This window comes from Oryctolagus cuniculus, chromosome 12 (genome assembly GCF_964237555.1).
Source record: "Oryctolagus cuniculus chromosome 12, mOryCun1.1, whole genome shotgun sequence".
NCBI lineage: Eukaryota > Metazoa > Chordata > Mammalia > Lagomorpha > Leporidae > Oryctolagus > Oryctolagus cuniculus.
This window is the reverse complement of record NC_091443.1, coordinates 33,899,516-33,922,799: the sequence shown is the minus strand read 5'-3', so window position 1 is coordinate 33,922,799 and position 23,284 is coordinate 33,899,516. Positions and strand designations below refer to the sequence as shown.

General features: G+C 34.6%; 1 protein-coding gene across 5 annotated transcripts in view; it reads left to right on the top strand.

Moving 5' to 3' along the window:
* Positions 1-23,284, top strand: part of LRFN5 (leucine rich repeat and fibronectin type III domain containing 5) — a 280,126-nt gene that overhangs the window by 197,110 nt on the left and 59,732 nt on the right. For 2 of the 5 annotated variants that reach the window (XM_070053334.1, XM_051822185.2), the window contains one exon: positions 5,931-5,976. The exons of the other annotated variants lie outside the window; for them this stretch is intronic. The gene's annotated coding sequence lies outside the window, so the exon portion shown is untranslated. The remainder of the gene's footprint in view (positions 1-5,930; positions 5,977-23,284) is intronic. 5 annotated transcript variants of the gene reach the window in all.

Below are 23,284 nucleotides of genomic sequence, written 5' to 3'. Positions count from 1 at the left end.
GAGAGGCTTTTGCATAACAGTGCTCCTGAACTTCTTAATACTGGCTTTCCGAGAAATAGCACCATATAAAAGTGCCTCATTCAAAGCATATCCCTAGATATTCCATTTCCTGGAAGACAATTGTCCCAGCCCACACTGTATTACCAAATAAACAATCTGAGTCTTCAAATGTTGGTCTGGTTTTGTATCATATCTTTCAGACTGACATGATATAACCAGTACATTCCAAGTGTGTAAGCTCAGGCACGCAGTATTTTCTGGAAGATGAGAGTTATTGCTTTTAACTGAAGCACTGTGATCAGATTAGAAAATCTATTACCATAATAAATATCTACTCCTGTGAGAGCAACATGCTGCTGCTTCTGTTTGGAAGTGCTATAATATATTCAACCAGTCACCAGGGAGCTGCTCCCCTTTTCGGGGAAACTTACCATATAAAGTGCTCAGTATTGATCTCTGATGCTGACAGTGTGCTCCTCCAGTGATGTCCTCAGTCACATTAGACTTGGTGAGTACAAGTTAAAAGTTCATATGTAATCTCATTGCTGCTGCTATGTCGACATTTCTGATGAGCTCACTGGCTAAGGTCAGGATTCGCTGGAGAAGGAGACACCAACATCCAGCGTAGAAGCTGCTTTATCACCCGATGGTTGCATCCTCTTTGAAGGTTGCTGTGTGATGGACATTTACTAGGTGACCCAATGTATTCATTTTCTGTATAAGATAAATGTATCTATACTTTTCCCATAAATTCTCTTGTCAATTTTCCAATAGTATTATTTCCAGTAATTCAAGCCAATATAATAGTCACTACCCATGAGTTGGAGAAAACTCATTCCTCTGTCCGTCTCCATGTAGGCAAACTTACAAGGTACACTTGCTTAATGTTCTGCCCACCTGGCAGACTCCCCCCTTCTCCTTCAGAATCATCCGCGATGACATTTTAGTACTAACATTTTAGTACTGCCAGTACTACTTACTACTCAGGTTTTCGGTTTTCAGTCAAGAGCTAAGAAAGCGTGGTGCACTTCTTTGTATGGGCCATGTATATTTAATTATTGGCTTGTAGACAGTATCCAATTTGTTATTCACTTTCACTGCTATCTTCACTTTCTCAAGTTATTTTGTCATGTGTTACCATCCCCTAGCTCTCCCTTTACCTTGGCTTTCATTCTCAGCAGGGACAGAGTGTCTGACATTCCTCAAACTCAGCTCTTTTGAATGACTGTCTCTTTGAGAAGGCTCAGAAAATCCACTTGCATCAGTATTTGCTTATTATTGGAAATCTGAAGCTGAGGTAGAGCTGTGGTTAAACAATCCCTGCCCCAGTTATTATGCAATGAAACAACATTTTGCCTATGTAAATATATATATTTGTTTGTTATTTAGAGCAGTAGTGTCCTGCTTTCCAGGGAAAGCAAAAAGGAGCTAGAAAACACTCACATTTGAACGTCAATGCTCTGTACTTGCCTTGAGATCTGCACTATGAACTAGGAGAGTCAATGAATTCCAATGGAGCTTGCTCCACTTTATATCATAAAAAAATAAATTTTGCATTAAGGGAACTTCAATGCATTTAGCCAGCATCTTCTCTGCCTAATGAATAGCTGAAAATCATAAATTTGAATATCTCTTGCAAAGTTGATATCTTCTAAGTTTGTCTGCTTTATTATATTTGTTGGTACATTCCACTATTTACGTATTTGTTTTGTTTGATAATTTAATTTGGTATTCAGAGCTTAAAGAATTAAACCCAAAGTGCCAAAACCAGAAAGAGATATTTATTTGCTTTGTGAAAATAAATAATGCTAGGATTTTTAATCCTATTAACCTTGATCTAACATCATAGTCAGCTATTATCTTCTGTAGGATAATTATAAAACATAACATTTTCATTTTTATTTTCACATTTAATAAACCCACCTTCTATATTTATATCATCTTGCTTGCAAATCAAATTAAATAGTATAAAGGAACTAACATCTGAATATTAGTCTCAAATGAATTTCAGAAGAAATTTGAAAAAGAAATTGAATGGAAGCAAGTCAGAAACAAGGGGATGAAAGCAAATTTTTATTGTTGTTAACTATAATGGCTTTAAATTAAAAAAAAGCAAAGACAATGTGAAATGTAGATTTTAGGAGGGACTAACCAATGTGCTACTGAGAATGAAAAGAGAATTGAGTCCAGGATGTCAAACAGATAGAAAGAACCTGATTTTTGCAAACTAGGAAGAGTATTGGTGCTAAATATCCATTGCTCTGTTTCACTATTTCCCTTTGCTTTTTTAATTATAGGCTTAAAAATTGGAGTGTTTCCTATTTTACTTAAGGTCACAAAAATTGTGCAATAAATAGAAATTCAAATAAGCCTGTGGTCTGAACAATTTAAGTAGCTGCTTACATTTGGAAATAGAACATCTGTCAAGTGCTTTGAAGTCAAATAGACCTCATGACTTTAAATAGGGTTAAAAGTAGTCAAGGGAACCTTAAAAACTAATGGTGAACAAATGAGGTTGAGAGAAAAAGATTTTGGAAATGTAGATGGAAATCTTTGGAGTTAATAGTAAAGTAATGATTCTAGATGAAATTGATGGTCCATCCACAAATAGCATGCAGACCAAAAATAATTGTAATCATATTAGCAAGATTTATTTTTAACTTTGAAAATGTAGGTTTTAATTGCCTCCATAATTCACTAGAATACAAATACAATAATATGATCACCTTATAAAGACAAATACCAAAAACATCTACAGCCTGCAGTTCAGTCAAATACGATTTTTAATAGCATGCTGTTTGCCCAGTTGTTAAATGTTAAGACATAAAAGGAGGCAATGCGGAAAGACATTGAAGGGCAGAATCTGTTTCTACCCGATTTTAGCCCCCTTTTCTCTGTCCTGAGTTGGTGAATAGGGAGAGATCTTATTCAGAAGTGAAATTGAAATATGAAATTGGAAGGACACATTTTTATTACATGCAAGCAACTTGGAAGTTATAGAATCTGTCCAGAATAACAACCTACATTAGAGATAAAAATGAATTTGGATGTAATAGTACATAGTGAATTATATTTACAATCTAAATAGGGAGGGGATAGGCCATCAAATGAGAATAGGGACCCTTTCGCTAGTATTATGCCAGAGGCATTTAAAAATATTTCCTGTGTGTACAAACTCTTTGTCACATAAAATAATCATTCTATTTAAAGAATTGATGCTTCAAAATGGCTAAGATAATTTAGTTATTTATCTGGGGGTTTGTAATGTAAACCGAGGACAACTAAATGGTGACTTAATTCTAATTTAATTCTATGTTGTGGACCAGTTTGTCACACATGTACTGATTGTTGTAACTATAGGAATTGTGTGTGCCTGTGTTTATGCACATCACAATATTGATATACACACATGAGACTACATTTAATATTTTGGAAAAGAATTGTTCATCATCTGTAAAGAATATGGAGCCTAATTGCTCTGTTTGTTTTACATTTCAAACCACACCAAATGTTGTCATAGGGAAACGAGGGTGTTTTTATCATTAGTGCAGTATCAATGAAACATTCCAGAGAAAAAATTCCAGAGAACACTATCATGCACTGTTATTCTGTCATGTATTGGTTTATTACTGAGATCAAATCCAAGGCAAACATATCTCTGACACACTTGTTTACTCCTTTGATAATCCTTCACAGAATATACACACACACATATAAAAATTTGTTATCACAAAACTAAAAGGAGGGAAGGGAGAGAGGGAGGGAAGGAAAGAGAAGGTATCATATAATTAGAATTATATCTATGAACTAAACTTAATTTTTTCTCTTTGTATTAATATTACATGAACTGACAACTGTGTTGTAGTAAATATGCATTTGTTGTGAACCTGAGAATCTGTTGTCTTAATAAATTCCTTAAACACACAAACATATATTTTATATATAGATTAAATATATATATAATATTGTGATATTTTAATGTGGTACATTTCATTTTATTGTAGAAAATATGACTATGGCATAGGCAATCCCTAGTACCATCTAGTCATAGCAGATGCTTCAGTGGAGCAAAACTGGGAAAGAATTGGGCGAGATGTACAATTGCATGTTGAAAGGCCCTCTTCTACCCTTTCTTTCACCCCACTGAAATCTATGATACCACAAGACCCCATTACCTTGCTTTTAAGTTGTCCCTAATCTCTGAAGTTAGCGCTATGAAAAGGGGGACTTAAAGAGTAGCAGCAATGTTGTTTATCACCTTTTTGGCAAATGTTTCTTTTGTCTGTGTCCTTAGAGTTTTAAAAGAAAATCAGTGGGGGATTGCAAAGAGTGAGAAGATAAAGAAAACATGATAAAATTAAATTTTTGCCAGGTATAATGTGGCACTATTTTGAAAAAAATCAAGTAATGAGTACCTCACAAATGAATGAATATTTCACATATTTGTATAGAAAGTAAAATTAGTTTTTCTTGGACTGATGTGGAAAATGGTGATTTTTACCAGATAATGATAAATATATCAGTGGTAATGAATGAGCTGCTGTTTGTTTTGTTATATTTTTTGATTATTGCACTAACCATATGAATCTGACCAGCAATCATTCTTTATTTTAAGCAAAGTTAAAATAGAACAACTTCCAAAACATTTTTCTTTGTGTTTTTCTTAGGAGAGCCAAGCTGTTGGAGAGTATCATTTTATTATGGTTTTTTTCCCCCTGTAGCTTCAGATTTCAGTATTGAATTTTGTTTGTTCCCTGTGAACATTTTTGGTGGCTTCCTAATAGTCTTGTCTATATCCAACAAAGCAAAGTTTAAATTTCATAAATTAAAATGTCATCTGTTTTCAAAGTTTCCATTATCTTAGACAGTTCTTCCATCATGTACAGTTGTCTCTCCTTTTTTTCATACATAAACAAGATATTCTGAACAGAAAGCAAATTTACTGAGTATTTGGGCAGGCAAGGTATTCTAGCCTAGTTTCTTTTGACAGTAAAAATTCAATTTTTTAAAAGATAGGGTTTCTTGAAGAGGCAAATGCTTTCAAATACATTATTTGCCATTAAGAAATATGTATTTGATTTCTAATCTAGTGCACTAACAATAACCTCCATATAATGACTGCTTGATCTCAATAATATCTCTTTTTACAGTCATCTATTATACTTATTACCAGTCCTTGCAATGTGTGTCAAACATTTTGCTTTTTGCCTGATGGTCCTATGCTATGTTTTCCATACAAGCAAACATAGATAAGTTTTTTCACTGTATATGCATCCTGGGAGGATGGACTACAATTCCATGCTAAATAATATCCAATTTTTTTTAAATTATAAAACCATAGTTGTAAAATTATAAATCCATAGCTGTTCAACTCACCAAAGCTGTCTTTGTAGAGGGATTCTGACAATGATCGCTTTTTTATTTCTTCCCAATCTAGACACCTTGTGAATCTATTGCTATACTCTTGCTGAGGTCTTTCTATTGAACTCCCCTGGCTTCAGCTAATTCAATTCCTAAGCAGCAGATCTTGCTAAAGCATGCTGTGTGCACATATTTCTAGCTTTGATAATACACGGGAATCGGCCAAAAAATCACCAAATAACGAAAACACGCTGCTATTGCTATAAATAGTCACATCAATCTGGTATCATGTGTTTTCTTAATTCTTTCTTTCATTCATCCTTATCATCTCAATATATAATTCTAATTTCTTGATTATTAGGAAGGGTAATTTGGAATTGTACATTAACTGTGAAATGGCCTTGAATTTGTGCATTAATTGGAGAATATCAGTCTTGTTAGACAGAATTATTCAGAACCTATTAAATGATGCACAATGCCGAGAAAGCTGTAAACAACAATGGATCAACCTGGTAGGCTGATTACATAGTCTTAAACATTTTAAAAATATTTATGTATTTTTTTCTTAGCAGTATGAAAATGTTCCTGTTCCTAAGAAATTCAAGCAGCAAATAGGTAGGCTGAATATCTTTAAATAAGTTTCTTGTATCATAAAATAAATATTATCAATGAAATTTATTTTGTGATTATTTTAAAAAAATCTATTCCTGAAGGACAGAACCAAACAGTGACTTATGTTAGTATTTACTCATATCTATTAAACATTTCAGTATAATAATATGCAGAAAACATCAAAATTAAATATGTAAAATGTCAAAATATTTTATTGGTGTTTAAGTACAATTTAAAATAGCCCTTAGCAATTATAAGAATGCTGGTATAGCACTCTCAGGCATAAATATTTTCTGTATGCATCAATAATGAATATCTTTTTTTCTCCACTCATCCCTTAAGTGGAGCAAATTGTAACCTTGCCATTGTATTATTTTTTAATTCAGCTGAGAGAGCAAAAAGGGCTATATTCTTCAGAGGACTGCAAGCCACTTAAAATAATTCTAAGTGAACATCATGGTTTTTTAATTTTTACACAATTAACTTTTGTTGATGTTAATGTTTAATAACATAAGATTCATTTCAAGAGTGAAGCCAAAAATAGAAATTATTTTGGGATACACTGAAAATGTGAATCTATTCAGTGAAATAAGAAGTTTATTTTTTCTACAAATATATTGGATAAATGTATCAGTTACTTATTTTAATAGTCAGAAAGCAGAGATCTGTTTGTACTCCATAACCACCAGTCAATAATAGTATGCATCTGGTCTAGCTTTAGCTGAGCAGTTTTTTCATCTCCTGATAAATAGTATGCATCTGTATCAATATGGATAAAAACCTTAATCATCCACAGTAGCAAATATGTAAATAAAAGTAATATATAAATTTATTAACAATGGATAGATGAATATCGTAACATTTTGATACTTTTTATAGGCCAGTATAGAAAATATATACCAATATTATCTCTAACTCTACAATTGCAAAGTTTGAATTTGAAAAGGGAATTTCTGTATGCACACATTGTGTAACAGAGAAGTAAAATGGCTTTAATAAATTAGGACAGATAGTAATAAAGTCATGGATCTGAGACACAAGACTTTATTTCTTATAACTAATTCGTAATTCTCACTGATTTATGTATATCTGTATGTGTGTGCTTTGCTTGCATATGAACATATGACATTGGGTAGCTTATACTTTTTGATATCTAGTTTTTTCTACTCAATCATTTTAGAGATGCATTTATATTTTGCATGTATCAATTATTTATTATTTGTATAGTTGTATAGTATTCATTATATGAATACATCATAATCTGTAGATGAATACTCCTCTTCATGGTCCTACAAGTTCCATTTTGGGACTATTACTATAAAAATTTTGAGCAATCTGTAAAAGTCTTTTTGCAGACTTCTACTTTCATTTCTCATAGGTACATCAGTTGTAGAATTTCTATCACAGTGTAGATGGACTAATTGGAGCAAGCTCATATCAGCTCACTAGAACTGCCTGTTAAATATTTAGATAATTTTGAGCTGGTTGTTAACCCCTCATATTATTAAAATTAAATTATATGAAATTACTCTAAAATAAATTATATTAAAAACAAAGTGAATATGTCCTCAAAACTCCTCACACTAATGACTATAGCCTACTATTATTTATATCATAAATATGTATTTATATACTGTATAAAGATGTGTATTATTGCAAATCTCTGTCCCCACAATTCTGCATTCAGTGAAGTCATCATGAATCTGATATGTGACATAGTGAAATTTTTATACTACACAATTGATAAATGCTGCAAAACAGCATAGATTTGTTGTCTTTTGGTTTGCTTGGACATAAGAAAGTGACATGGAAAAACTACTTAATACAGATTAAAGTTAAAAGTGTGTCTCAACTATAGATAGCACGTCATAAATAACATAAAAGCTAAAGCAAATACTGTTCTGTTATTCAAAACTATTATATGAGTCAGAAAATGAATTGCATACATCATTGATGACGTAGAGGTGGGCCTACTCATTGTTTCACATAGGTGATGCTGGTTAAAGTAAGCAAAAATATTAACAAATAGTTATGTCCAAATTATCTTGTTTATTAATTGTAACCGTAGAATTTGGCTGCACATATGAAAAACAGCTCTCCATTAAAATAAATAATTTACAATAAATAAAATTGTGTATTAGCATTTGTACATTGGGTGCTATATATCTATTATATAGGTAGTATATAACATGTGTATATATGTAACTATATGCATTCATTTTTCAAAAAGTTGAAAATACGTTGAATATTTTCCACATAACAGACAACTTTAAAAAAAAGATTTTTCTCAAGTGAATGAATAGAATTTTTTTCCCATTAGGAATGTATGACATTATTATTTCATGTTTCTCTGATTTTTGTATTGTCAGTCTATTATTATTGTAAGCACTTTAGTGTAATTTTAAGCTCATTATCTTTGGTTACCAACACTATATGATGGGTACCTATTTATATATATGTATATATATAATATCTATTTATTATAATATATGAATATATGTTATTAGCATATATTATATGTTCTATAATATAAAATGATTATATATAATATGATATTTATTAAATACCTATATAAATATATTTAATATATAATTATGTTGCTAATAATATGTGACTAGAATAATGTGATAAATGTATACATTTAATATCTACCTATATATATAAATACCTATTTATATGTTAATGACATTTAAAGTATCTTTTGTATTGAAATGTTTCTTCATGATCTTTGCCCAAATGTTTTTTTATTTCAGTTGCAGTGAAGCCATTTTTATATATTACAGATATGATTTGTATGTATATGTAGTATATGTATTATGGGCATTTTTTCCAAGTCTATAACTTTCTAAAAACCTTTTTATTTTTATTTATTTATTTTGTAAAGGTTTATTTATTTATTTAAAAGTCAGAGTTACACAGAGAGAAGGAAGGCAGAGAGAAAGAGAGGTCTTCCATCCACTGGTTCACTCCCCAGATGGCTGCAACAGCCAGAGCTATGCGGATCCAAAGCCAGGAGCCAGGAGTTTCCTTTGGGTATCCCATGCAATGCAGGGGCCCAAGGACGTGGGCCATCCTCCACTGCTTTCCCAGGCCATAGCAGAGAGCTGGATTAGAAATGGAGCAGCTGGGACTCAAACTGGCACCCAAATAGGATGCCGGCACTGCAGGTGGTGGCTTTACCCGCAACGCCACAGTGCCAGCCCCTCTAAAAACTTCTTTAATATCATTCATAAAAGGAAATTTTGTGTTGATACTTGACTTATCATTTAATTTTAATATTTTAGGTACTCTATTAGTTATGATAGATCAGGCAAAATATATGGTATTTGTCTTTTGGGGACTAGCTTATTTCACTAAGTATAATGGATTTCAGTTGTATCCATTTGGTTGCATAAGATAGGATTTCATTTTTTTGTTGATGAGTAGTACTCCACAGTGTATATATAAAATTATTTCTTTATCCAGTCATCAACTGATGACTTCTAGGTTAATTCCATATCTAAACTACTGTGAATTGAGCTGTAATGAATATGGGGGTACAGATAACACTTTCGTATGTTGATTCCATTTTGTTTAAGTTCTGAGGTGCGGGGATTGCTGGGTCATATTGCAGATCTAATTTCAGATTTCTGAAGTATCTCCATACTCTCTTCAACAATGGTTGCAGCAAGTTACATTTCCACCAACAGTGGATTAGGGTACCTTTATTTACCCACATCTTCACCAGTGTCTTTTTTGTGTTAATTTCTGTATAAGAGCCATTCGACTGGGGTGAGGTTAAACTTCATTGTGGTTTTGATTTGCATTTTCCTGATGGCTAGTGAGCCTGAGCATTTCTTCATATGTTTCTTGGCCATTTGAATTTCCTCTCTTGAAAAATGCCTGTTCAAGTCCTTTGCCCATTTAACTGGATTGTTTGTTTTGTTGTTTTTGAGTTTCTTGAGCTCTTTATAGATTCTGGATATTAATGCTTTATCAATTTCATAGTTTGCACATATTTTCTCCCATTCTGTCAGTTGCTTGCTCACTTTGCTGAGTGTTTCATTGCAGTGCAGAAGCTTCTCAAATTGATGCAATGCCATTTCTCAATTTTTGGCTTTGAGTACTTGTGCTTCTGGAGTCTTTTCCAAGAACTTTTTGCCTATGCCAATGACTTGCAAGGTTTTCCCAATGTTCTCTAGTAATTTGGTGGTATCAGATTATAGATTTAGGTCTTAGATCCATTTTGAGTAGCTTTTTGTGTAACGTGTCAGGAAGGGGAATTGTTTCATACTTCTGCACAGAAGGATCCAGTTTTCTCAACACATTTGTTGAATAGACTGTCCTTGCTCCAGGGACTGGTTTTTAGCTCATTAGTTAAAGATAAGTTGGTTGTAATTCATGGATTGACTTCTGGAGTTTCTATTCTGTTCTGTTTGTCTGTGTGCCTATTTATATGCCAGTATTAGGCTGTTTTCATTATAACTGCCCTGTAGTATATCTTGAAATTTTATATTGTTATGCCCCCAGCTTTGTTTTTGTTGTATAAGATTACTTTAGTTATTTGGGATCTCATCTTTCCATAAGAACTTTAGTACCATTTTTCTAGATCTGAGAATAATATCATTTCTTCATTTCTATTTTTGTTGGGATTGCATTGAATCTATAAATTGCTTTTGGTAATATGGGCATTTTGACATTAAATCTTCTAATCCATGAGCATGGGGGATTTTTCTATTTTTTGTGTCATCTTTTATTTCTTTCTTAAATGTTTTGTAATTTTCATCATAGAGATCTTTGACTGCCTTAGTTAAATTTAATTCCAAGGCATTTATTTTTTTACAAGTATTGTGAGTGGGAATGATCTTAGAAGTTCTTTTTCAGCCGTGGCATTGTGTGTGTATACAAAGGCTAATGATTTTTGTGCGTTAATTTTGTATCTTGCCACTGTACCAAGCTCTTTTATGAATTCCAATAGTCTGTTGGTGGAATCTTTTAGATCCCCTACATATAGAATCAGGCCATCTGCAAATTGGGAGAGTTTGGATTCCTCCTTTTTAATTGTATCCCTTTGATTTCTTTTTCTTGTCTAATGGCTTTGCCCAAAACTTCCAGCACCATATTGAATAGCAATGGTGAGAGTCGGCATCCATGTCTGGTTCTGAATCTTAGTGGGGACTTATCATTTAATTATTAGTTAAATTTTTATCTTCTGTTTATACACTTGATCTTTTCCAAAACGTCAATAAGCAATGTCTTCTGTTTATATAATTGCCTACTCAACTGTCATGAAAAGGATTTCCTATTTTCTTCTCTCTTTGTAGAAGCTTCTAATATTTGTCAATAAACCTACTTCAAATTAGTCTTTGTGTTGGCACTCAAGATCCCTTTTTCTACCATATGTATATATACTGATGCCCATCACCATTTATTGAAAAGACTTCATTTCTCTATTAAATTGTATTGATGTTTTCTATTTATTCATTTATTTATATCATCATCTCTGTTACCTATTAACTTTCTGTTATGACCTCTTGAGGGAGAGAGAAACAGAGTTTAGATTTGAGTCCTTTATTAAAGTAAATTCAGATAAAGTCAATACAAAATACAACTTTATATAAATATATAAATCCATGGAAATGTTTACCTCGTGGGTTTGGAATTTATAAACATAAAATAAATGAATAAATCACAAAGGGAGAGATCAAAGATAAACTAGCGCATGTTAATAAAAAGGAACAGCATGGAAAATCATTATAAAGCATGATATTTGCAGCACATGGCCAATGACGATAAAATCTTAAAAGTCACTGTGATACAGATAGTTTATTCCAAGTAATATAAAACACTATGGGGCAATAGCAAAAAGATCAGTGGAGGTGCACAGATACTTCAAAATAGGAAAAATAGATTGGCAATCTCATGAAAAAAAATGGTTATGCTAAGAATTAAAGAAATAAAAAGTATTAAAATGTCATAATGCAACTGTAAAATTAATGAATAACTTTAAAGTATATAATTCACAGTGATTTGGATGTTGTGATAATTTGAGCATTTTCATATGCTCCAGATTAGCTTAAAAATCATTACCAACTTCTTAAAAGCCGTTTAGCAAAATTACTATCACATCATTTATGCTTAAGCTGCCTGGGACTGATTACACAGAACCATGCATGGTATGCTGGTAATAAAAGTAACGTGCTGATTTGTAGCACTGGCAAATATTTGTGAGGGAAGTTCTTCTACCATGACCAGCTTCAAAATGCTAACAGTTTAACAATCCATTCACAGAATTCCACAATTATCATGCAAACTGATACAACCAGAAGAATTTCAATGCAAATAATCTTCTTTATTACATTCTAAATACTAGTCAATAATTAAAGCCTGGAATTGTAATATTCACAGTAAAATTAATTATATTTGAAAAGAGGTAGATTTGAAAATGGATTCTTTTCTGCAAATAAAAAGGGACATTAGCTCTGTATTCAGGAGCTAAAACTAATAGGGAAGTTTGAATCTCAAGGATATAGCATTTATCACATATTTGTTTCTAAAAGATAACCAACAGTATGTTGAAGTCAGTTCATAATGCCTTCCATAATTGTTATCAAATTGGGAATTTGTAAACAGGAACATGTGTCTGAGTTTCATGGCAGTCACTACCTACTGACTAAACAGTTATGTAGTATGTAAATCTAGCAAGCTCAAAATCATATCCACATACTCTTGGTGGATGTATGAATTCATATACCAATGACAGGAAACTATTTCCAATACTTACTAAAGATATACTTGTGTGTAGGCACTGAAGCATTGTTTAACACCCACAAATTTAATCATAGGAATAAATGCAACACATGTTTAGATATATATATCCACAAAAAAAGAAGTCTAAGAATGTTCATTGTAGCACTATTTGAAATCACCAAAATGGTTAAGTGTCCAACAGCAATAGAAAACATAAATAAAGTGTAATTTATTCATATAATGTAATACTATAAAGCAATGGAAATGAAACAAGCAACATGGAAGGACCTCAAATACATAACATTGAGAGAAAGAAGACACAGAAAATATGCATACTATATGATTTCATATACATGAAATTCTAAAACTAACAGAACTAAAAAGTTAGGATAGTAGGTATAACTGAAGGGAACTGTGTTGTATTTCTTTACCTGGATGCTAGTGACATAAATGGGTTTACATGGAAATCTATCAAGTGACACATGTACATTTTCACTTTTCCATATGTATGCTTCAGTAAGCCAGATGTCTGATATGGGTTTCAGAGTGTTAGCAAATCTGTGTTCTATCTGTGTTTCTTTCTGTGGATTCAAGGAGGTAGTTAATTTTCCTAATTTTTTCTGATGATTGGCAAAATTCAGTTTCTTGAGATGTAGGACTGAGATTTCCTTGCTGGCTGCCCCTTGAGGGTCATTCCCAGCTTCTTAGCACCAACACCCCATCTTTGGTTAACGACTGCCTTCTTTTTATCTCCTAATCCAGGGATTGTAGATTGAGTTGGTGTTGTGCTTCCATTCTCTTGTTTGTCCATGCAAAGTCACCCTTTCTCTTCTTTGCCTCTCTTTTCTATCTTTTCTCTCTGCCTTTTCTTTTCTGCTTTTAAGAGTCCAAGTGATTACATTTGGCTTACCTAGATAACCATGGATAATAAACTAATTTTATGATTCATAACTATACTTAACCTTTGCAAAGTTCCTGGATCATGGATTCTCGAGACAGGCCCTAGACATCTTTAGGATTGACATTACTGTACCTATCACTTAAATTACAAGCTACAACATTTCCATAAATATGCTTTATTTGGGGAGACAGAGAGCAAAAGAAAGAGAGAAAGAATGTGGGCTCATCTGTTGGTCCTCTCTCCAAATGCCCACATTGGCCAGGAATCAACCAGGACCTGGGAACCCAACACAGTGTGGTAGGGACTCAATTACTTGAGGCATCCCTGCTTCCTCCCAGGATCTTCTCAAGCAGGAAGCTGGAGTCAGAAACCATAACCAGGAATGAATTCAGGCATTCTGATGTGGGACAAAGGCATCACAACCAGCATCAGAAATGCTAGGCTAAATGCCCACTCCATAAAAATGCGTTTTAAAACATGTCTAAAAAATATCTACTATCCAGACAAGAATGCTTCAGGAGTAAGTATTTTTCCTCAGAGCCTTTCCTAGGTCTCATGCCATTTGCCCTGCCACTGTCTGAAACTGGTAATCCACACAGGATCATTCACAATGTCATTCAAATGTAAGCCAGGGCTTCTTAAAAAAGAGAAGCTTAATTAACCTTCAAGAACCCTTCTTCCTGGGGACTAATATTATACATTAATACTGAAAGGCTCTGAGATAATCAGTAAAGAAAATCACTTACCTGCATTAACCCGGTGATTCCAAAATATTCTTAAACTTGTAACTTAAAAAAGGTGACTTAGGTTCTGGCACTGTGGTGCAGCGGGTTAAGCAGCAACCCACAGGTCGCATAAGGGCGCCCCTTTGAGTCCTGGTTACTCCACTTCAGATCCAGCTCCCTGTTAATGCACCTGGGAAAGCAGCAGCAGATGGCCCAAGTCACTTAAAAACTGCTACCTTTGAACTAGATACTGAACATAGTTCTTTAATATCTCTTAGATTACATATTTTCCATTGCATCACCACTGTTTCTGCCTTTCTCTTGCTTCATTAAATAATAACAGTACTGATTATACTCTTACTCTCTCAACTATTTGATATATATTATTTATTCACAATTTATCCCTCTTTCACAAATGAGAAAATCAAAATGAAATAGTGCTTCCAGATTTCCCTCAGTGAGTCTCTAGCAGAGCCTGTTAACCCAGCTCCGTTTTTCCAGCCTCCAAACTATTTAAGGTGAATGTTTCCTTTGAACACGTGGATCTGACTTTTCTTTCTTTAAACATTAAACAATATTCCTGTTCAATGTAAGATTATATCAGATTCTTTTAATGTTACAAGGAAAGACCATGCCTAGTTCTCTCCTTATTATGCCACAGCTACAGATGAACATCAGTAAGGACATTGCTGTACTCACAGCTCCTTCATGCCTTCTGTCTCTGCATGTTCGCCTGCTCTCTTGATTCCAAGTGATCAATTCCTAGAACTTTATGAAAACAACCTCAAACCTCACTATTTCTGTGAATGTTTTCCTGTCAACCCTGGGTAAAATTATGTGTGCTTTTGCCCCTCTGTGGAGGCTTAGTGAGTTTTTCTTGGTGTAAATTTAGTTTGTTTGTGTGTTGGATCAAAGAGAAATCGTGTGTATATTTTGATAAATTATGAAACCGTTCCCCATCCATTCTTCCTTTCTAAATTTTAAAATTATTATTTATATATGAACATTGTGTGCCATTCACTTAAGATGTTTGAGAATGCTTTTTGTAGACTGATTAGTCATTATGGGTAAAAAAAGAGCCAAGTTTATAAAAAGTGATACTTCATTTATCATATTCTATTTGCAGCTATTTTTTGTGACTTAAACCTCCAAAACTCTCCCAAATTAGAGAGTGCTTTTTAAGGGTAACGGAGAAAGCAGTGTTAGTTATGTTTTGATCTTCAGCTACAAGTACTATATCTGACATCCACATAATGTGTGCTCATTTAATGCCTGACTAATGAGTGATTAATAAAAGTGATAGGCAGAATGAAGACAGGGTTTAGGTGTTGAGTAGATAAATTCTGTGTTATGAACCTGTTCAGAACTGAGTTAATTGTCTTAAGGATTTTAAAACTAAGAAAAATGCAAGTGCTATCACTTTCAAAATATCTGTATGTAATGTCCAATACTGAGGTTTTTGCTATTATTCCCTGGTTATTAAATGTCTTGGAGCTGTGGATATTATGGGCTCATATACCACATAACACTTTATTTTTATTGAAGTAAGAACAAAGATAGATGGCATAAAGCGTGCATTCAAAGCAATAACACTGAATTTTCCTGTTATAAAGCTGACTTTTTATTGGCTCAATTAATTTCAGTGAATAATTTCAATTTCATTATCTTTATATCACCTCAGTCTGCTATTGGATTAGTTGGCCATCATTTTTACGGTGTGCTGCTTATGTAAAGAGTTATTTATTTTAAAGAACGAGAGAGATCTTTGATCCACTGCTCACTCCCCAGATTGCAGCAACTAGGGGTTGGGAGATTGCCTGGGCCAAGCTGAAACCAGGAACTAAGGACACCATGCAGGTCTCCTACATGAGTGGAGGTAACTCAAATACTTAAGCCATCACCCTCAACTTTCTAGGTACCTTAGCAGAGAGTTGAATTGGAAGTGGAGTAGCCAGAGTCTCACTCTCACTCATATGGGGTGTGGAAGTCCCAAATGGCAGTCTAACCTACTGCACCACAATGCCTGTCTGCAGTGCACAGTGTGGGACATTCTTCTGAATTGTACAAAACGACTTCTGTTACCAAAGTCTGCTTCTGAAAGTTACACCTTAGAAAAACAATTCATTATTCTGTTATCCCTTAAGTGTAATTTTATTATTTCAGGAAAAATAGGTGTTACAAAAGTGTAACTTGATGACAACTTTTAACATGTCCTTGCAGTCCACAAGTGAGTCGGAAATGTCCATCATTCTTGCCAGTAGACTTAGTATTAATGAATACGTTATTGAAAGCAGTGTGCCATTAGACCTTGCTTTTCTCATTCAAATGCAACTAGTATAATTTCAAAAAGTTGAGCTGTTTCATAGGTGACAGCATGGTAGTACATCATGTTTACTGCTTTAGGGAAAAGTTACAATGATGCATGTGACAATGGGGTACCTATCGCATGTAATTAGAATGTGACATCTGGCACATGGTGGTAGCTGTATTGTGTAAAACAATCAGATTAGATAATCTATCAGGGACTTTTCAGAGCCAACAAAATCCTAATGCACATTGCATTCTGGAAAACCCACTTTTCAGCTTACAGAATTTTAACTCTGATTATTGCAGTTATATCATATATGCTGATGCTAAAGCAAACTCTCACTTGCAGTATAAAAGCCAAAGAAGAAAATGCTGGGCGTTTTTGTGTGTTACATATGGTGTTTAGATTTTTACATAAAACACTTATGCAAAGGTTCCTCAATATGGAAACACAGCTTTGTAAAAAAAATTGAAAACATGTGTAAAGGTACTTTTTTATATAAATGAATTTAAATTAAACAGGTAATCTTTTTAACATGGGAGCTTACTGCAGTTGTTTCATTTTCTGAAGCTGCTCATATCAAGAGTTATTTAATAAAAGTACTGTAAATGTAATTTTAGTTTAATTTTAATATGCAGATTGGGTAACTTAAAGTACCAAATGCCACAGCAAAGCTGCTTAAAAAATCCATTTACATTACATGGAAAGTTTATTAGAATTACACATTTCACTCTCAACATTTGACAATCAGGTCTTTTACCATAAGTGGTAAACCAAACTTGATAAACCCGTTGCACTTGAGAAAAGTTGAAGATTGGAGTGTTTTATTAATTATTGAATTTAAACCATACCTAACTTAACCTATATTCTCTGGCAGTGGCAATACTTTAGGTCTGGTTGTATGTTAATGCAAGAAAAGGAAGAGAACATATGGGGAAGATATAACATTCTTTCTAGTGTAGTTCACAATGTATTTTCTCCTCTAGTGCAAAATATGGCCATATCTCAAGTCCCCTAAATCACTATTTACTATAAATAATAATAGCTAACAGATATAATTTTTAAAATTCCTCTTTACATATTGGTAATACAACCTTGCTTCAGAACACCCTATGAGCCAGATTAAATTTTGTCCATAGAACCTCAGAAGTTGAACAATAACATCATCTAATGAACTTTGATTTCTTTTTACTTTCTCAAAGACACACACATAAAGGAAGACAACCTGCTAATTTGTCCCTGCCATTAACATTAATGCAAAATTATTAATGATCAATGGAAAATTGCACATTTCCTTTTTTTAAAAAAGATTTATTTGAAAGACAGAGTTACAGAGAAAGGTAGAGCCAGAGAGAGAGAGAGGTCTTCCATCCGCTGGTTCACTTCCCAAATGACTGCAACAACCAGAGCTGAGCTCATCCGAAGCCAGGAGCCAGGAGCTTCTTCCAGGTCTCCCATGCAGGTGCAGGGGCCCAAGGACTTGGTCCATCTTCCACTGCTTTCCCAGGCCACAGCAGAGAGATAGGACGGAAGTGGAGCAGCCAGCCCTTGAACCGGTGCACATATGGGATGCTGGAACTGCAGGCAGGGGCTTTAACCCACTGCAAAACAGTGCCGACCCCAGCACGTTTCCTTTTGATATATGAGTACTTCATAAAGTTCATGGAAAATGAATTAAAAGATAAGTTCATTTTTCCACAAAATCATTTTGAAATGCATGCATAATTTTTCATAATACACATTTTCTTTGAGTCTTTGAAGCTCTCATATGCACAGATTCCAAATACTTTTGCACCAAAACAAATTTAGCTTTTAATTTCATTTTCATGAACTTTTAGAAGTCCACCCATATTACTCTATTTTCATTTATTTCCCAGTGTTTCACAAGTAAATTTTTTCCTATCCTAAATACAAAGAACTTGCAATTATCTACAGCTAATTATGAAAAGTACTCAGACTTTTAGATACCACATATTGACATAAAATGTATTCTCCCTGTTTCTCCTACTAGGTAATCTTTTGATCTTTTTGATGTACTTTAACCTAATTTCTATGTTTCTATTTTCTCTTCTGAAAAACACTGTTTCAGCTTAGAATTAACATTCTGTATTAAGTTCTAAGACACTTCACACAAATTGACTCTCTTTTAGTTCAGAGGTTTCCAAAAACTTCTATGCTAACTTTCTTTTGGAACCTACTGCTTCTTTAGGTCTGATCATACCTGCATATTTTTACTGCCTGATCATATCTGAATTTTTTATTGTCACTAATGACTTCTCATACTGTGATAGATATCAGGATTCTTCTTTCTGTTTTTAAGATCTGGTCACCTTCCAGAAAGACGTTTAGAAAGGGATTATTTTTTTGAAGATTGTTTTCCTATTGAAATAATTATTTCATGGAGAAAGGGGAGGGTAGACAGTCCCATTATGAGGTCATTTTAAATAAACACACATGCACACATATCCCGAAACATTTGTATGTATTTTATTTAAGTGATGGAGACGGTGTAGAAGGGAAAGAAAGAGAGAGAGAGAGAGAGAGGGAGAGAGATCTCCAACAGATTCACTCTACAAATGCCTTCTACGGTCAGGGCTAAGCCAAGCTGAAGCCAAGATCGAGGAACTCAATACAAGACTCCAACATGGTTGGCAGGAATCCATTTGTTGTAATCATTACCCGCTGACTCCCAGAATGTGCATTAACTCTGGAATCTAGAACAGAACTGGAATCAAACTCATGCTCTAATATGAGATGTAGATGTAGCAAGTACCTATAGCTGTAACAAGATACTAACTGCTAGCCTCCCTCCCAATGTAGGGTAAATAAGAACATTAACGTCTTTTACCTCAGGAACTGTCTTTAATGCGACCTCAGCATTCATCTTAGACAAGTTCTGGCACTAACAGTCATGCTAAGTAGTTGTTGATTTATTTATAAGACCAGTTTCACAGCATTTATGAATTTGCTCTCTACCTACTTGAGAATGGGGATATTTTTCAATTAATATTGTTTTTAAAAAATTAGAATCAAGAATATTTTCAAATAAATTGTCCACAACATACAAAAGGTTTCATTCATTAATTCATATAACAGTGCCACTTCAGAGCAGTTTGTCTTCAACTTTACCTACCTTACAATAGGTGGAATATTGATCTGGACAGCAAAAAGCCTGGTTAGTAAGAAATTAATCATTTCAATAAAAATGGAGATTTGGTGTAGGACAGTAAAGGCAAGGTAAAGATAGATGCGTGAATTGAAGATATATTTGGATATAGAGGGTGAGGATTTACTAATTATTTGAGATGTTGAGGCTGGGAAAAGTAATGGGACAATAGTGACTGAATAATATATGTTGAAACCTGAAATGGAAAAAAAAAATGGACTGTGAGGCAGGATTATGGAAGTAAAGCAGGCTTCCATTTCAGTTAAATTTGAGATGATTTGTGTCAAAAGAGCAGATAAGCACAATGACTGTAACTCAATAGAGATGGGGACTAGAGATATGATTGGAGGGGATAACATCATTATAGAAGTGATTTGAATTCAGGCAGAACACCAAGATGATTTGGGTAAGAATGTAGATGAAGAATAAGAACTCAAAGGACTGGAGGAACAGTTATGTTTACATACGAGGTCGAGGAGTGCGTAACTGAAGCTAGTCACGATCATGGAACAACAAAGAACAGAAACTCAAAGAAGTACTTGGCCCCTGGAGGAACAGTTATATTTAGATGTGAGGTAGGCGAATATGTGACTGAGGATAGCGATGGTCATTGTCCAACAAGAGTTATAATGGTAACTATGGTTTTTTGTCCCTATTCTGAGCAGTTTGTGTCCTAAAATTTTTACAATATTTTAGAATACTCATTTAGTCTTCATGACAAACATATGGTGTGTATATCCTTATTACTATTAGTTTGAGGGATGGGAAGCTAAGGCACAGAAGAATAAAGTACCTTATTTGGAGAAAAACTTCTGTTAGCCTGTTTAATATGAGGCACTAGAACACATTTGTGTACTATTGGAAATAATCTAGTAGCAAAAGATACTGCTGATGTAGAGAGAGTTAACCATTAAAACTAAGTCCTTGAGAAGGTAGAAGGAAGACCATATAAAATTTAGTTTGTGAAAAGAACTTAGTCTTTGAGTAAGTACTGTAACTGGAGGAAATAATATAAATGTGTACATGCTCAATATGGTTATACTGTCAACGTGCAGTGTGTTCTCGGAAAGTGTGTGCTAGGGAAGTGTTGCCTTTAGATTGCTTCTGGTGTCATTGTTTCAGTGGAGAAAATCAAAAGGAGATTGGTTTGTGGAGAGGAGTATGATTATCATGTAGTTTTTACATTAAATATCCTTACAAATACATATCTACAGTCAATAAAACAAATATAATAGCACACAATCCTGTATGTATGGTATGGATGAATCATCTCTCCACAAGGACCCAAGGCTCCAGAATGCAAGATGAAACATAGTTTAGTTCAATGTGCCAGGTGACAGATAAAATTCTATCAAAGCTTAAAAGAACCGCATTTAAGCATAGTGACCTTGAATGGTTTCATGGAAGAAAACACATTTTAGTTGACACTCAAAATGAATGGGATTTCAATGGGCAAAATTTTGAGGGAATCTATTCCAGATGGAAGTGACAGGGTGAGCAAAGGCATGGCCAGAAATAATAAAGGCAATTTGCTTTAAACGTAGGATGAAAAAAATGGGATGTAATTCACACAAGATACCCGGGATAGATTGTGAAGTATCCAGAAGACCATGCAATGTATAAATTTATTCTGCAAAAAACTAGGAGACATGGGAGGTTTTCAAGCAGTAGAATGATGAGACAAATATATTTGGGAGTAGATAATGAGTCTTACTCTTTGGTAATTTAGAATGTATGATCTGTTAACACCAGTAAACTTATCTAGCTACATTTTAGATTTTTATAACTTTTCCTTCCATCATATTTTCTGTTCCAAGCCTAGGACTGCACTTCAGGACAGTGCTCTTTTGTTCAGTCAGAAAAGGATGTCCTAGATACAGGGATATTCTTGTTTGCTAAAATATAACTAAATTTATTAACTACTTAGCATTCCAAGCACATTTTACTTTGAAAAATATATCTCAAAGAGATGTGTCTGTCTATTGAGAAGCTTCTTCATGACTACTGTTAGAGATCTGAATAAATGTTTCTGTAAAAGTTTTACTAGTCCTACTGGATTATAATAAAATTTTCATTCACTTATAATAACCCAACAAGCTCAATAAAACTGAAGTTTTCACCAAAAACTCTTCTACCTCTTATGATCTAACCAAATACAATATTTATTTTTTGAAATAGTGTATCTTTATAGACATTTCCCCTTAGTGTATAAAGACACAGTATATACGATTCAGAAAATCTTCAGTGATTATTTTCTTTTAGAAGTACTTAAGAAATCAACCCATAACTTCCATTGTCTCCCTCTTCACTATTCTGATTATATAGGCATTTTGAGACAGTTAACTTTTTCTTTAATCTACCTTATTTTAAAAAATATTTCCCTACTTTTTAAAATATTTATTTATTTAACAGGCAGAGTTATGGAGAGGCAGAGGCAGAGACAGAAAGAGACGTTTTCCATCTGTGGTTTACTCCCCAGATGGCTGCAATGGCCAGAGTTGGGCTTTCCAAAGCCAGGAGACAGGAGCTTCCTCCGGGTCTTCCCACACAGGTGCAGGGGCCCAAGAACGGACCATGTTCTACTGCTTTCCCATACGATAGCAGAGAGTTGGATCGGAAGTGGAGCAGCTGGGACTCGAACTGGCGCCCAAATGAGATGCTGGCATTGCAGGCGGTGGCTTTACCTACTATGCCATGGTGTTGGCCCTGCCAATTTTCATCTACTTGAAAGGTAGAGAGAGAGAGAGAAAGAGAGAGAGAGAGATTTTCCATCTATGGTTTACTATCCAAACGCCTGCACTTTTTGCAAATATGTATTTTATTTTATTTTATTTTTTTTATTTATTTTTTTTTTTGACAGGCAGAGTGGACAGAGAGAGAGAGACAGAGAGATAGGTCTTCCTTTGCCATTAGTTCACCCTCCAATGGCCGCCGCGGCCAGCGCACCGCGCTGATCCAATGGCAGGAGCCAGGTATTTCTCCTGGTCTCCCATGGGGTGCAGGGCCCAAGCACTTGGGCCATCCTCCACTGCACTCCCTGGCCACAGCAGAGAGCTGGCCTGGAAGAGGGCAACCGGGACAGAATCCAGCGCCCCGTCCGGGACTAGAACCCCGTGTGCCGGCACCGCTAGGTGGAGGATTAGCCTAGTGAGCCGCGGCGCCGGCCTGCAAATATGTATTTTAAAAACAGGCAGGCCGGTGCCGCAGCTCACTAGGCTAATCCTCCGCCTTGCGGTGCCGGCACACCGGGTTCTAGTCCCGGTCGGGGCGCCGGATTCTGTCCCAGTTGCCCCTCTTCCAGGCCAGCTCTCTGCTGTGGCCAGGGAGTACAGCGGAGGATGGCCCAAGTGCTTGGGCCCTGCACCCCATGGGAGACCAGAATAAGTACCTTTCTCTCTGTCTCTCTCTCTCAATGTCCACTCTGCCTGTCAAAAAAAAATAAAAATAAAAATAAAAAAAAAAAAAGAAAAGAAAAACAGGCA